General features: G+C 49.0%; 1 pseudogene; it reads left to right on the forward strand.

Annotated features, from left to right (window-relative positions):
- The first annotated feature begins 5,686 nt into the window (after positions 1-5,686).
- On the forward strand, positions 5,687-8,690 carry LOC123390251 (annotated as a pseudogene).
- Positions 8,691-13,614: the final 4,924 nt, after the last annotated feature.

The following is a 13,614-nucleotide window of genomic DNA, read 5'->3' on the forward strand; positions in this document are numbered from 1 at the left end:
CTTCTTCTTCTGAGATCCCAATTATTCTAATATTGTTTCATCTTATGGCATCACTTTTCTTTTGAATTCTCCCCTCATGATCCAGTAGTTGTTTATCTCTCTTTTTCTCAGCTTCTTTATTCTCCTTCATTTGGTTTCCTATATCATTAGTTCTCTCTTCTGCCTCATTTATCCTAGCAGTAAGAGCCTCCATTTTTTATTACACCTTCTTAATAGCTTTTTAAATTTCAATTTGGTTAGATTTTAGTTCTTTTATTTCTCCAGTAAGGGATTTTATTTCTTCAGAAAGGGATTATCTAGTATATTCTATGCTTTTTTCAAGCCCAGCTAGTATCCCCTTTTTTTTTTTAAAGATTTATTTATTTATTTATTTATTTGACAGAGATCACAAGCAAGCAGAGAGAGAAGAAGCAGAAGCAGGCTCCCTGCTGAGCAGAGAGCCTGATGCTGGACTTGATCCCAGGACCCTGGGATCATGACCTGAGCTGAAGACAGAGGCTTTAACCCACTGAGCCACCGAGGTGCTCCCAAGCTAGCATCTTTATAATCATCATTCTTTTTTTTTTAAGATTTTATTTATTTATTTGACAGAGAGAGATCACAAGTAGGCAGAGAGGCAGACAGAGAGAGGAGCAAGCAGGCTCCCCACTGAGCAGAGAGCCCGATGCGGGACTCGATCCCAGGACCCTGAAATCATGACCTGAGCCGAAGGCAGCGGCTTAACCCACTGAGCCACCCAGGCGCCCTATAATCGTCATTCTTAAGTCTACTTCTGACATCTTACTAATGTCCATATTGATTAGGTCCCTAGCAGTCAGTACTCCATCTTGTTTGTTTGTTTTTTTTTTAAGATTTTATTAATTTACATTCCAGAGAGAGCTCAAGATTATAAGCAGGATCCCTGCTCTTGTGGGACTTGATGTGGAGGAGCCCAATGTGGGACTCAATCCCACAGCCCTGGGATCATGACCTGAGCTGAAGGCAGATGCTTAACCAACTGAGCCACCCAGGTGTCCCAATTGTTCTTTTTTTTTTTTTTTTTTAAGGTAAGTTTTCCACCTTGTCATTTTGTCCAGAGAAGAATAGATGAATGGGAGAAAAAAATGCTAAAATGGTAACAACTAGCCCAGAAAAATATACACTAACCAAATCAGAAGAGACTCAAAACTGGGGGCAGAAGAAAGGGGAAGAAAAAAAATATTTAGGCTGGTGAATAGAACAGAGCCACAGGCTTGATTTTGAATGTAGTATGGTCTGTTAGAAGAATTTGCCTCCCAAAATTTTAAAGAAAGAAAAACTTAAATATATACAAAAATAAGGGTAAACATGATGAAGGGATAAATTATGACTATAAAGATGAAAATTAAAAAGATGTCACAGGGGCGCCTGGGTGGCTCAGTGTGTTAAAGCCTCCACCTTTGACTCAGGGCATGATCCCAGGGTCCTGGGATGGAGTCCTGCATTAGGCTTTCTGCTCAGCAGGGAGCCTGCTTCTTCCTCTCTCTCTGCCTGCCTCTCTGCCCACTTGTGATCTCTGTCTGTAAAATAAATACATAAAATCTTTTTTAAAAAAAGATTTTATAAAAAGAACTGGAAAATAAGTTGGCTGGAAAAAAAAAAAAAAAGTAGAGAATGTGACCAGGCTAGAGACTAGACCAAAGCCATACATTAGATTTAAGGTATATTATGGTCTGTTGGAAGAAACTGTATCCCAAAATTTAAAGAAAGAAAAACTTATACAAATACAAAAAATAAGGTTAAGTACAATGAAGGGATAGACTATGACTATAAAAATGAACATTATAAAAGGTATCGATAAGGGATGCCTGGATGGCTCAGTTGGTTAAGCAACTGCGTACAGCTAGGGTCATGATCCTGGAGTCCTGGGATCAAGTCCCGTATCAGGCTCTCTGCTCAGAAGGGGTCTGCTTCTGCCTTTGACCCTCTCCCCTCTCATGCTCTCTCTCTCACTCTCTCAAGTAAATAAATAAAACGTTTTAAAAAATAAAAAATAAAAAGTTATTGATAAGATAAACTAGTTAAAATAGAAAAGAGGAAAAATTCAAAAAAATAGAGAGAAAAGTAAAATTTTTAAAAATTTAACTTTGAAAGACTAAAGGATCATGGGGGGAAAATCCATGAATTCTGTGTGCTGCATTCCTGTATCTCTGGAGTTCCACCATTTTCATTGATCTGTGAACTTGGTCTTGGCTGGATGTTCTTGCTGATCTTCTGGGGGCCTGTCACCGTGACTCTCAAATGTCTTTGCAGAACTGCACCGCCCTTGCCAGGGGCCAGGCTAAGCAATCTGTGTGGTTATGGTCTTGGAGCTTTTGTTCCCTGAGCGCTTTCTGTAGAGTTCCCGCGGACAGGAATGAAAATGATGGCCTCCCAGTCTCCCACCTGGAGGAGCCAAGAGCTCAGGGCCCCAGTCCTCAGTGCACGCTCAGAGAAAAGCGTTCAATCCCTCCCATCTCCCTGGTTTCTGGCCACGCTCTGAGCTCCCCCGGCATGTAGCCGAGCATTTCTGTCTCAGGCGCACGGCCCTGTTTGGAGTCTCCAAACCCAGCAGATTCCTGCCACGCCCTCCCGCACCACTCCTCCTGGAAAAGGAGGGGGTGTCCCCAGATCTGCCACTTGTGGGGTCCCTGCTCCAAGAGCAGGGGTCAAATGTGCCTTGTATCACAGTTTAAGGTAATCCTGAGCTGAAAGCCCCCGCCTTGGCTCTGTCTCTGCAGCCGGCTTCCCTACTCTGATGCCTGGGGTCTCTGTCACACTCAGACACCCCTGGTCTTTCTGTGACCCCACGGGTCCTGAGACCACACAGTCCCCACGAGGGCTCCGCCCCCGCTTAGCCTCTGGGGCCGCGTCTCTCAGTGGAGCAGACTTCTAAAAGTTCAGATTTTGTGCTCCGCTGCTCTACCACTTGCTGGGAGCTGGCCCCTCCCCCTCCCCAGGTCTATCTTCCTGTATGTCACTTTGGCTTCACTTCACACATCCTACCTACCAAAAAGGGGTCACTTTTCTGTTTCAAGAGTTGTTGATCTTCTCTTCACTCTCTTGTTGAGTTTGTAGGTGTTCAGAGTGGTTGGATAACTATCCAGCTGGATCCCTCGGACCAGATGAAATTTAGGTCTCCTACTCCTCCGCCGTCTTGCTCTTCCTCTGAAAAGCTCTCAGCTTTTCCCTGTTGAGGACCATACTTGCTGTGGGCTTTTCATAGATAGCTTTTATGTTATTGAGCTATGTGCCCTCTATCCCAATATTTTGAAGAGTTTTTAATCAGGAAAGGATGCTGTATTTGGTCAAATGCCTTTTCTGCTTTAATTGAGAGGATCATAAGGTTCTTATTTCTTCTTTTGTTAATGTGACCCATCACACTGGCAGAGGGGATTTTAATCTGACTGACGGTGAGTAGAGAATTTGTTCTTTTTTTAGGAGACCTCAGCTCCTACCAGCCCCCAGCAGTGGAGCACCAGAGTGGAAGTTAACCACGGTCTACACTCCTGGCCCTGGCACCCACTGGCTGGGTCCCCTCAGCCATGTCTTAACCTCTGAAACTGTTTACTTCCTGATACAGATAGAGTAAGAGCGTCTTGTTTGCAGGGCTGCTGAGAGATCCAGGTGACTGGGCAGCTGTGAGGCACGTAGGGAGCATTCCACACCTCCTGGTTACTGATAGCTCTGGATTATCACAAACTCCTTTGTGTTGGTCCCCACCCGCCCCTGGTGCCCTGGCTCCCAGTACACGGCTGGCGGGTGCTCGTGGAGCCCAGGGAAGGCTCAAATGCAGAAACCACTGAATGACTGTGTCACGGGCAAGAGCCAGGAGCAAAATGGTAAGTGAGAGCGTGGAGAAGACAAAGACAGGGAGAAAAGGTGAGGGGTCACTAAGGAGAGGCCGTTCTACAGAGACTCGGGAAGGAGGTAGGGGAGCACCAGGAGAATGAGAAATTCAGAAATGCAAACAAAGCGATTAGGGTGAGAGCTGAGGAATCACAAGAACCACGGGCTGCTGTTTCAGTGATAGTAACTGCCTATTACAGAGCAAGCAAAGGAAGGGAGACTGCTTCTTGGCATGAGGTTTTGTTTGGGGGTGATGAGATGTTCTGGAGGCTGACAGTATTGCTTGCACAATAGCGAATATACTAAAACCACTAAATTATACATTTTTAATTGGGTCTATGTAAACTCTATCTCCAGACAGTAAAAGGAATAAGGGGAAATGCAGCGTGCTGGTCCCATCTGGGGTGTGTGCGCGCGGGAGCACTGAAGATACTCGAAACATGTGCTCGGTTCTTCATGGTCATGCCAGGGGTTGATTTTCTTACTCATTAAACTGTAGAGATATGCTTTACTTATGCTTTTTTTTGATTGTATAAAAATATGACAAAAAGTTAAAATGCGTCCTATAAGGGAGAAAAGCATGGGAGAAAAAGAACAAACCGAGGAAGATACCGGAGCAGAAATATCTAGGAGAAGAGATGCAGCGGGATGGGAACCTGCGTCAGGAGATGCTCAGGCCACCCTGTAGGCTGCCCAGGCACTTCTGCCAGCCGGCCCCACCCCAAGCCCTCCCTGAGGCTGGAGGTCGGCTAAGCTTAGCTGGGGAGCTGCCAATGGCCTCAGCCTCCTGCCCCAGCTCTGACTTGGCTTTCTATGCCCAATGTTCCTCTTTTTTTATATAAAATATACAGCCACCTCCTCCAGGATGTTTTCCCTGATATAGCCAACCAAACTGGTCCCTTGCCACCTTATAGACCCTACTCCCTCACTCGGGATGCTGGTGTCCCGACCTTGAAGGCTTGGGGTCTTTGATATTGTCTCTGTGAACTGCTCAGTGGTTTTAATATGCTCGGGGTCATGCCTGCCTCCCACCTGTAAGCGTCTCAGGGCAGTGACTGAACATGTGGGCCAGTCCCCCCAGCCAGACAGCCAGCTCAGCTACTTGAGCAACCAAACGGCTCTGGGAATGGTGTCCTTACACACAAAGGGAAAACCTCTCTCCCAGATACAACACTCTGTCTCTAAGGCTCCCCTGCAAAAAAGATGCACAGAATATAATGTGGTATAAAGAGCTCCACAACAGTCACCTGACAGAGAAATGATGAACTCTATGTAGATAGCTTATAACCTGAAAATCCACTTGAAAATACATGACTTTGCTGGCTCTTCCAACAAACATAAGGACAACGAAACACTTAACACTTAGAACAGGACGCAGAGGCGCTCCGTACAGGCGGTGCTGAAGTGCTCCGTCAGCTCACACCTGCTTGCTTTCCACCAGCCTCCTTTACGCTCAGCCAGCAGCCCCGGGCCCCAGCAGCCAGCTCTGTCCGGCTGCCAGCACGTCCTGCTGCCCCCACGCCAGCTAGCCCACACTGACCAGGAGGGATGAGAAGGGACGAGCCGCTGAGGGTGGTGTCCAGGAGAGGACACTGGTGGGACGATGGGAAGAGAAAGGTGCACCTGCTGTGGCCTGACCAGTGCCAGCTGGGGTCTCAGACGATAGACGTCCCTCCAGACCGGGGCAGGAAGAGGTCATGGCCACCCAGAGCTCCCCTGGCGGCTTCCTCCTTCGGGGTTTCTCTGAACGCCCAGGACTTGAAAGAATCCTCTTCGCGGTTGTCCTACCTTCTGACTCAGGTGGGCAACACCCTCACCATTCTGCTGTCTGACCTTTTTCCTCTCTGACCTGTCCTTCTTGGACCTTCTTGGATGAGTTCCATCCTCCAGATGCTGGTCAACCCCTGGGGCCCAAAACCCATCAGCTTCCTTGGCTGCTCTGTTCAGCTCTTCATCTTTCTGTTCCCGGGGACCACTGAGTGCACCCTCCTGGCAGTGATGGCCTCCGACTGCTATGCGGCCACCCGCCAGCGCCCCCACTACACCACCATCATCTAGCCCTGCCGGTGCCAGCAGCTGGCATCCGTGGCCAGGGTCATCGGGCTGCTGGAGTCAGTAGTCCAGACGCCACCCCCTCTCCGCCTGCCCCTCTGTCCCCATCGGCAGATGGATGGCTTCGTGTGTGAGGTCCCAGCTCTAATCACATTGTCCTGTGGGACGACCACCTACAATGAGACCCGGAGGGCTGTGGCCAGCGTCCTCATTCTGGTCGTGCCCCTCGGCCTCATCCTTGTCTCTTACTGTGCCATCGCCCGAGCAGTGCTGAGGATTAACTTGGCGCAAGAGTGGAGGAAGATGTTTGGGACCTTCCCCTCCCATCTCACAGCGGTCACCCTCTGGTACAGCTCAGGCATTGTCGTCTCCCTCCAGCCCCAGAGTTCCTATGCTCACAAATGGGGCAAGTTCTTTGGTCTCTTCTATGCCGTGGGCACCCCAGCACTTACCCTCTCACCTGAGGAACAAGGAAGTCAAGAGAGCCTTCAGGAGACTGCTGGGGAAGGACAGGGACACAAGCGGAGCTGAGTGCGGGTCCATGTGCTGCCCAGTCCAGAAGAGGTCCTCGTGCCGCTGGCAGGAAGCCTGTGTTCCCCGCACCTGTGCCCTCCCCCACGGTGCCACGCCAGTGGATGATGGCCACGTGTGTGCACGCAGGTGTGCTTGCATGTGCCCTATCTGTAAGGCAGGGACAGGAAGTGGGCTGAGGTGGGGAAGGCACCGATACGTGAAACAGGAGAGATTTCAGATGATCTCCTCTTTGATCTATTTTGTCTTTAATGGTCTTTGCCTTCACCACGATGTGTCTACACCATCTGTCCTAATGGTTTCACACCCATTTCTGATCCCTGCCACACCATTTTGCTTCTCCCTTCAGTTTTTCCCACACTTCCTTCTGTGTGTTTTGCATTGTTCATTCATTTCATCCTCCCAAATGACAGCAGGAGGGGGAGCTGAGGTCAGGCAAGCTCTGAAACCAGCCCAGGAGCACAGACTTTAGATCTAAGATCTAAGCCACGCAACCTCTCTTAGGGTACTCAGATGTCCTCGCACCTTCAGCCTGGGAACAGAGCAGCCTCTGGACAGAGAGGGGAGTCACTTGATGCCTGCATTTCACACACACACACACACACACACACACACACACACACACACACACGCACACACACACACACACCATGGGTCACATCAGCACCTGCATTTTACCCCCCCCATCCCCACCCTAGAGGTCACCTCGGCACCAGCATTGCTTTCCCTGGTGTCCACAGGACACCTTGGTGTGGACATTCTTTCCTCCAGCATCCACAGGTCACCTCGGTGTGGACATTCCTTCTCTCAGTGTCCACAGGCCACTTTGGTGTAGACATTCCTTCCCCTGGCATCCATGGGTCACCTCAGTGTGGACATTCACTCCCCTGGTGTCCACAGGTCCCCTAAGTGTGGACATTCCTTCCCTTGGTGTCCAAGGGTCACCTCGGTCCCTCCATTCCTTCCATCAGCATCCACAGGTCTCCTTGGCTTCTCCATGCCTTTCCCCCAGTGTCCACGGGTCATCTCAGTGCAGGCGTTCCTTCCTCCAGCATCCATGGGTCACCTAGATTTCTCCACTCCTTCCCCAGCACCCATGAGTCACTTTGGCATGGACATTCCTTCCCCCCACATGCACGGGTCACCTAGGTGCGGGTGTTATCCTCTGGGCAGAGGAAAATCTCAGAGCCAGGAGCGCCCCCACCGTGGGCACTGAGCAGGAACGTGTCCACCAGGTGGACCCACAGGGATTCTCCTGGAGGTCATCATCAGCCCTGCATTCTGCTCAGACCATTGTCATCACTGAGTGTGCACTGATTAGGGCACTCCAGGTACCATGTACGTGATTTACTCGTATCAATGCATTGTACCATGTACTTGATTTACGCGTATCAATGCATTGTACCATGTACGTGATTTACGCGTATCAATGCATTTAATCCCTGTCACACCATGAGGTGGATCCTAGCTTTTTCAGATGCACAGAGTCTTTTTCATAAGACACAGAGCTAAGCAGCAGCTTCAGGTCAGCAATCTTTCCCCAGGAGGCTGACTCAAGTCTCTACGTCCTTAACCCTGTCTTTTGGTAGAAACAGTGCTTCTACTGCCCAGGTAAGAAGTCTCAGCTTCTCAGTAAACTTTGAGGAACTCATCCCAATCTAGAAACAAATCTAAACCAATTTTGCATCCAAGGGAAGTTTCCTTCCTGGGAATAAGAAATTATTGAAGGCCTCAAAGCATCCCATGTGATCAAGACGCCGCAGTAAGTGGTTGGAAGTTTTGTTACGGCTCATGGTATGCATTCCTGGCTTAGATGCCCCAGAAGGCTTCAGACTCCCAGAAGGCAAGGGCCAAAATGTTGTGGAAAATTGGCACCCAATTAATTCTATGAATGAACGAATGAATCTCTCCAAAGAATGCATATGGCTTTCTGGAGATCCTAATCGCACACATGCTGTCTCTCAGCTTTTCCGTGGCAATGACAACACCAAATTCTCTTTGGCGCATGCTGATGAAATAAGAAAATGGGAAAATCCTACTTTTATTCTAACCCCAGCACAAAATGGCTTTGGCGGAACATTTTCTCCCTGCAGCAGCAGCACACCACAGCAGACTTAACTCCGTGTTCATCCTGAGCCTCCCAGCAAGCCACGGGCAGTACCCTTATGTCCCTCATGCTCCTCTCAGACCACGTCCCGCTCTTAATGTAGATCCCCCAGCTGGTAGTAATAGCCTCATCTCATCCCTGCAAGTACTACTGACCCTGATCTCACTTTTCAGATCATGGCATTTCTTTTTCTCCTGACCCCACCACCTTTTCTCGCCTGCACCCGCTCTTCAGCTCTGGTCGTACAGAAGCCTGTGGGGGACACAACAGAGCCTGACATGAAGCAGTCTGAAAGGAACTGTTTTAATGAAACCTGACGTGTTTGAATAAAGGGCTTAACACAGGCTTTAGAACTAGCATTTCAGTCTGAATTAATTCTCCGTGTGACGTTATCTACTCAAAACGTCAGGAGGAAATCTATGCTAAACTTAACAATAACCCTCGAAGTGTGCAGGGAAGACAGAGGTGGTCGGAGACAGATTTCCAGCTTATGTAACTGAGTGTGAGGCTGTTAGCCTTACGAGTCAAACCCATCAGTTATCTCACCAGCACGAGATGGGTTTACTCAGGGATTAAAAAAAAAAAAAAATGCAGGGGCGCCTGGGTGGCTCAGTGGGTTAAGCCTCTGCCTTCGGCTCAGGTCATGATCCCAGGGTCTCAGCAGGGATCCTACGTCCCCCTGTCTCTGCCTACTTGTGATCTCTGTCTGTCCAATAAATAAATAAAGTCTTTAAAAAAAAAAGAATTATAATCCAGGACAAACGAGATTCAGCAAAACGGAACGCAAGTCCAGGAAACACAGGAGAGTTACACTTTTTTCTTCTTAAGGATTAAAGGACTGAGTGGAGAATGCTGTTAGGAACTACCAGTCCCTTGCGGTAAGCTGGGGATTCAAAGCGTGGTTGCTTTTCACTGCCTGAGCGGCTCTAGGGGCGGGGCTGAGAAGGCTCCATCCATCCTGCTGGAATAGTAGAGGGGCGTCCACAGAGAGCTCCCCTCCCTGTCTTCCTGTCAGGTCTGCTGGTCACCAGGAGAGGCAGGGCTGACAGCTCACACTGTTGGCCTCCCAGCCCAGTGGGGGTGAGCTGTCCCATCACCCCTCACAAGAAGCCCAGAACAAAAGAACAAAGTGCGTGAGTGCCTAGGTGTGTGGGAAGCAGAGGGTTCTTCCTAGAGGTCTGAACCTCTGCAGAGGGAACAAAATTAATACGAAATATTTGCCAATGCCTCACGTGTAAAGAGCTAAACGGTCTTGCGCATGAGTGACCCCGGAGTGGCAGGCAAGCTGAGGACAAAGCGGGCGCTGGCGCCCCACCATCCCCCTGCTGTGGGTATGTGTGACATTCAGGCACTCCAGTGGCCCTAAAGGAAGAACTAATAGTTAGCTTGTAGATCACAGTCCTGCAAGACGAGTCTCCTTCAGTTTACAAATTTCTGTCAATGGCTTAGCTTCCAGAAGGAAATGTGGATACAGTTAAATGTCCTTGGAACCTGCAGCCCATGACAGATTCTTGAGGCAGGCAGAGTGCAGTGTTTCTCCAGGAAGCTTCCTACTGTCTTGTTAATGCCTTGCTAGAGGGGGAAACAACCTTAACTTGACAATGGCAAGGCCTCCCAGCGTCCTGCAAGTCTTCTTTAACACATGAAAATCCTTTTGAAACCTCTCTTTTCCTTACCTCCCCAGCCCCATAGTATATAATCACCAGCCCTGGAAACCCCAGGGCAGCTGCTCTTTCTGCCCACAGGTCCTGTCCCTGTGCTTGGTACCGGCACAAAAACAGACATGTAGACCCACCATTTTGCACCAAAGATGTCTCAAGAGTTCATTCTTGGCTCCAGACCTCACCCCAGTGAACCCCACCTATATTCCGAAATCCCATCATGAGGCTGGGACGCTGTGGGAGAAGGGTCACAACAGGAACCCAATGATTGAGGAGGAAGGTAGGGATTGTGAACTGGATTGTGAATTGGTCCCTCCTCAATGCTTGAAGCCTGTAAGATTTAGGTCCCATGAGGACAGGCACGTACCTGCCCAACTCAAGTACAGCACTTGAGTTGGAAGCCTTTGAGGGATGGCCTTCAAGAACTCGGTTTTAGCTGCCTACTCAAGTAGGGACAGCAGCTCCTTCTGACGGCCTCACTGAATCATGAGTAGACACGGGTGCACAGAGCCCAGTTCACACTGCACCCCCTGGCCACTGTGGAGCCAGGCTCCTATTCTATGCAGAGTTAATCATGCTGGAGAATACCAGAGGTCACCTCCAAGAGAGGCCTCTTTGGCATGTGGATTATTTTGAGCTAAGGCCTGTTGAGGATTCAATAACAGGCAAAGTCTCCCTTTTGCAAAGCAAAATCACATTTCTAAAAGGGCCTTCCTCCCTGAACTCCTGGAGGAATCTTCACACCTTCTGTCAATGGGGAAGTCATCAACTTAAATCTGGGTAACAAACCTAACTATGCAGCCCTCTTCACAACTACTTCCCTGACTTCCTTCCTTAGCTGTCCTCAACCACCCTTTCCCTTTGTTTGGCCTAAAGTGGTTAAGCCCCACCAGTAACTGGCCGCTAGGGTCCCTCATCACTGGGGGCCCCTTGTGTGTGTGTGTGTGTGTGTGTGTGTGAGAGAGAGAGATGCAGGGTTCAAGATGTATTTGACCATAGCATTGAGGGTCCATATCTGGGCTCTCTACTCTGTTCCAATGGTCTATGTGTCTGTTTTTTGTGCCAGTACCATGCTGTCTTGGTGATCACAGCTTTGTAATAGAGCTGGAAGTCAGGCAACGTGATGCCCCCAGCTTTGGTTTCTTTTTCGACATTTCCTTAGCAATTCAAGGTCTTTCTGGTTCCTTACAAGTTAGGGTTGCTTGTTCCAGCTCTATGAAAAATGCTGTTGATATTTTGATCAGGATGGCATTGAAAGTGCACATTGCTCTGGGGAGCACGGACATTTTCACAGTATGTATTCTTCTGATTCCCTCTCCTGGTGACCAGCAGACCTGAGAGGAAGACAGGGAGGGGAGCTCTCTGAGGACGCCCCTCTACTATTCCAGCAGGATGGACGGATCTCCCTGATATGAGGAAGTGGAGATGCAACATGGGGGCTTAAGTGGGTAGGAGAAGAATCAATGAAACAAGATGGGATTGGGAGGGAGACAAACCATAAGTGACTCTTAATCTCACAAAACAAACTGAGGGTTGCTGGGGGGAGGGGGTTTGGGAGAAGGGGGTGGGGTTATGGACATTGGGGAGGGTATGTGCTTTGGTGAGTGCTGTGAAGTGTGTAAGCCTGGTGATTCACAGACCTGTACCCCTGGAGATAAAAATATATGTTTATAAAACATCCATGTCGATAAAAAAAGGGGTATTCATCCTTTCTGATGGGATGCTCTTCCATGTCTTTCACGAGACAGATCCTTTACCTCTTTGGTTAGGTTTATTCCCAGGTATCTTAGCTATTGTAGATGGAATTGATTCTCTAATTTCTCTTTCTACAGTTACATTCTTAGTGTACAGGAAAGCAACTGGTTCCTATACACAATGGAATAGTCCTCGGTCATCAGAAAGGATGAATACCCAACTTTTTTTATTGACATGGATGGGACTGGAGGAGATCATGCTGAGTGAAATAAGTCAAAGCCTGGATAAGGGGCTCCCGGTCCCTGTGCCCGAGCACGCAGCACCTGCCTGACAGGGCTGCCCGGGGCCTGGGAGCTGATGACGGCCGAGCCCAGCACCCCAGGTCGCTCTCCCACCAACCTTGTTTCTTTTTTTTTTAATGATTTTTTAAATTTTTTTTATTTTTTATAAACATATAATATATTTTTATCCCCAGGGATACAGGTCTGTGAATCGCCAGGTTTACACACTTCACAGCACTCACCAAAGCCCATACCCTCCCCAATGTCCATAATCCCACCCCGTTCTCCCAAACCCCCTCCCCCCGGCAACCCTCAGTTTGTTTTGTGAGATTAAGAGTCACTTATGGTTTGTCTCCCTCCCAATCCCATCTTGTTTCATTGATTCTTCTTCTACCCACTTAAGCCCCCATGTTGCATCACCACTTCCTCATATCAGGGAGATCATATGATAGTTGTCTTTCTCTGCTTGACTTATTTCGCTAAGCATGATACGCTCTAGTTCCATCCATGTTGTCGCAAATGGCAAGATTTCATTTCTTTTGCTGGCTGCATAGTATTCCATTGTGTATATATACCACATCTTCTTGATCCATTCATCTGTTGATGGACATCTAGGTTCTTTCCATAGTTTGGCTATTGTAGACATTGCTGCTATAAACATTCGGGTGCATGTGCCCCTTCGGATCACCACGTTTGTATCTTTAGTGTAAATACCCAGTAGTGCGATTGCTGGGTCATAGGGTAGCTCTATTTTCAACTTTTTGAGGAACCTCCATGCTGTTTTCCAGAGTGGCTGCACCAGCTTGCATTCCCACCAACAGTGTAGGAGGGTTCCCCTTTCTCCGCATCCTCGCCAGCATCTGTCGTTTCCTGACTTGTTGATTTTAGCCATTCTGACTGGGGTGAAGTAGTATCTCATTGTGGTTTTGAGTTGTATTTCCCTGATGCTGAGTGATGTGGAGCACTTTTTCATGCACCTACTTTGTTTCTGAACTTGACCTGCTTGCACACTTCCTGTCTTCCCACATGGAGAAACGGCGTCCCATGAAGCCCAGAGGAGCAGCTGCCCTAGCAGCATCCCCAGTCAAAACTCGCTTATTGAGAAGACAACAAAACCAAGGCAGCACAGAGTGCTCCGAAATGCTGTTAGTGACCGAGTAGGCAGACAGGCTCCGGGTGGCCCCCGCCCCCCACACACGCACTCCGGTGGGCTCAGCAGTCAGAAAACTGGCTGAAGCCTGCCGGCGGCTGAGTCCCCTCGGAACAGAGGTAGGGAGGGAGGGTGGCCGGGTGCTGCTCTCACCACCGCCCGCCCCCTGGGGCCTCTGCCAGTGGTTCCCGACTCCTGCTTGCAGAGGAGTCCGGCTCCCCGGGTCACAGCAGGACTTCTGATCCCATGCAATGTACACCCAACGAAGTACAAAGAGAGCCGGAGGCTATA

Source organism: Mustela putorius, unplaced genomic scaffold, assembly GCF_011764305.1.
Source record: "Mustela putorius furo isolate JIRA1106 unplaced genomic scaffold, ASM1176430v1.1 tig00537295_pilon_pilon_pilon, whole genome shotgun sequence".
Taxonomy (NCBI): Eukaryota; Metazoa; Chordata; class Mammalia; order Carnivora; family Mustelidae; genus Mustela; species Mustela putorius.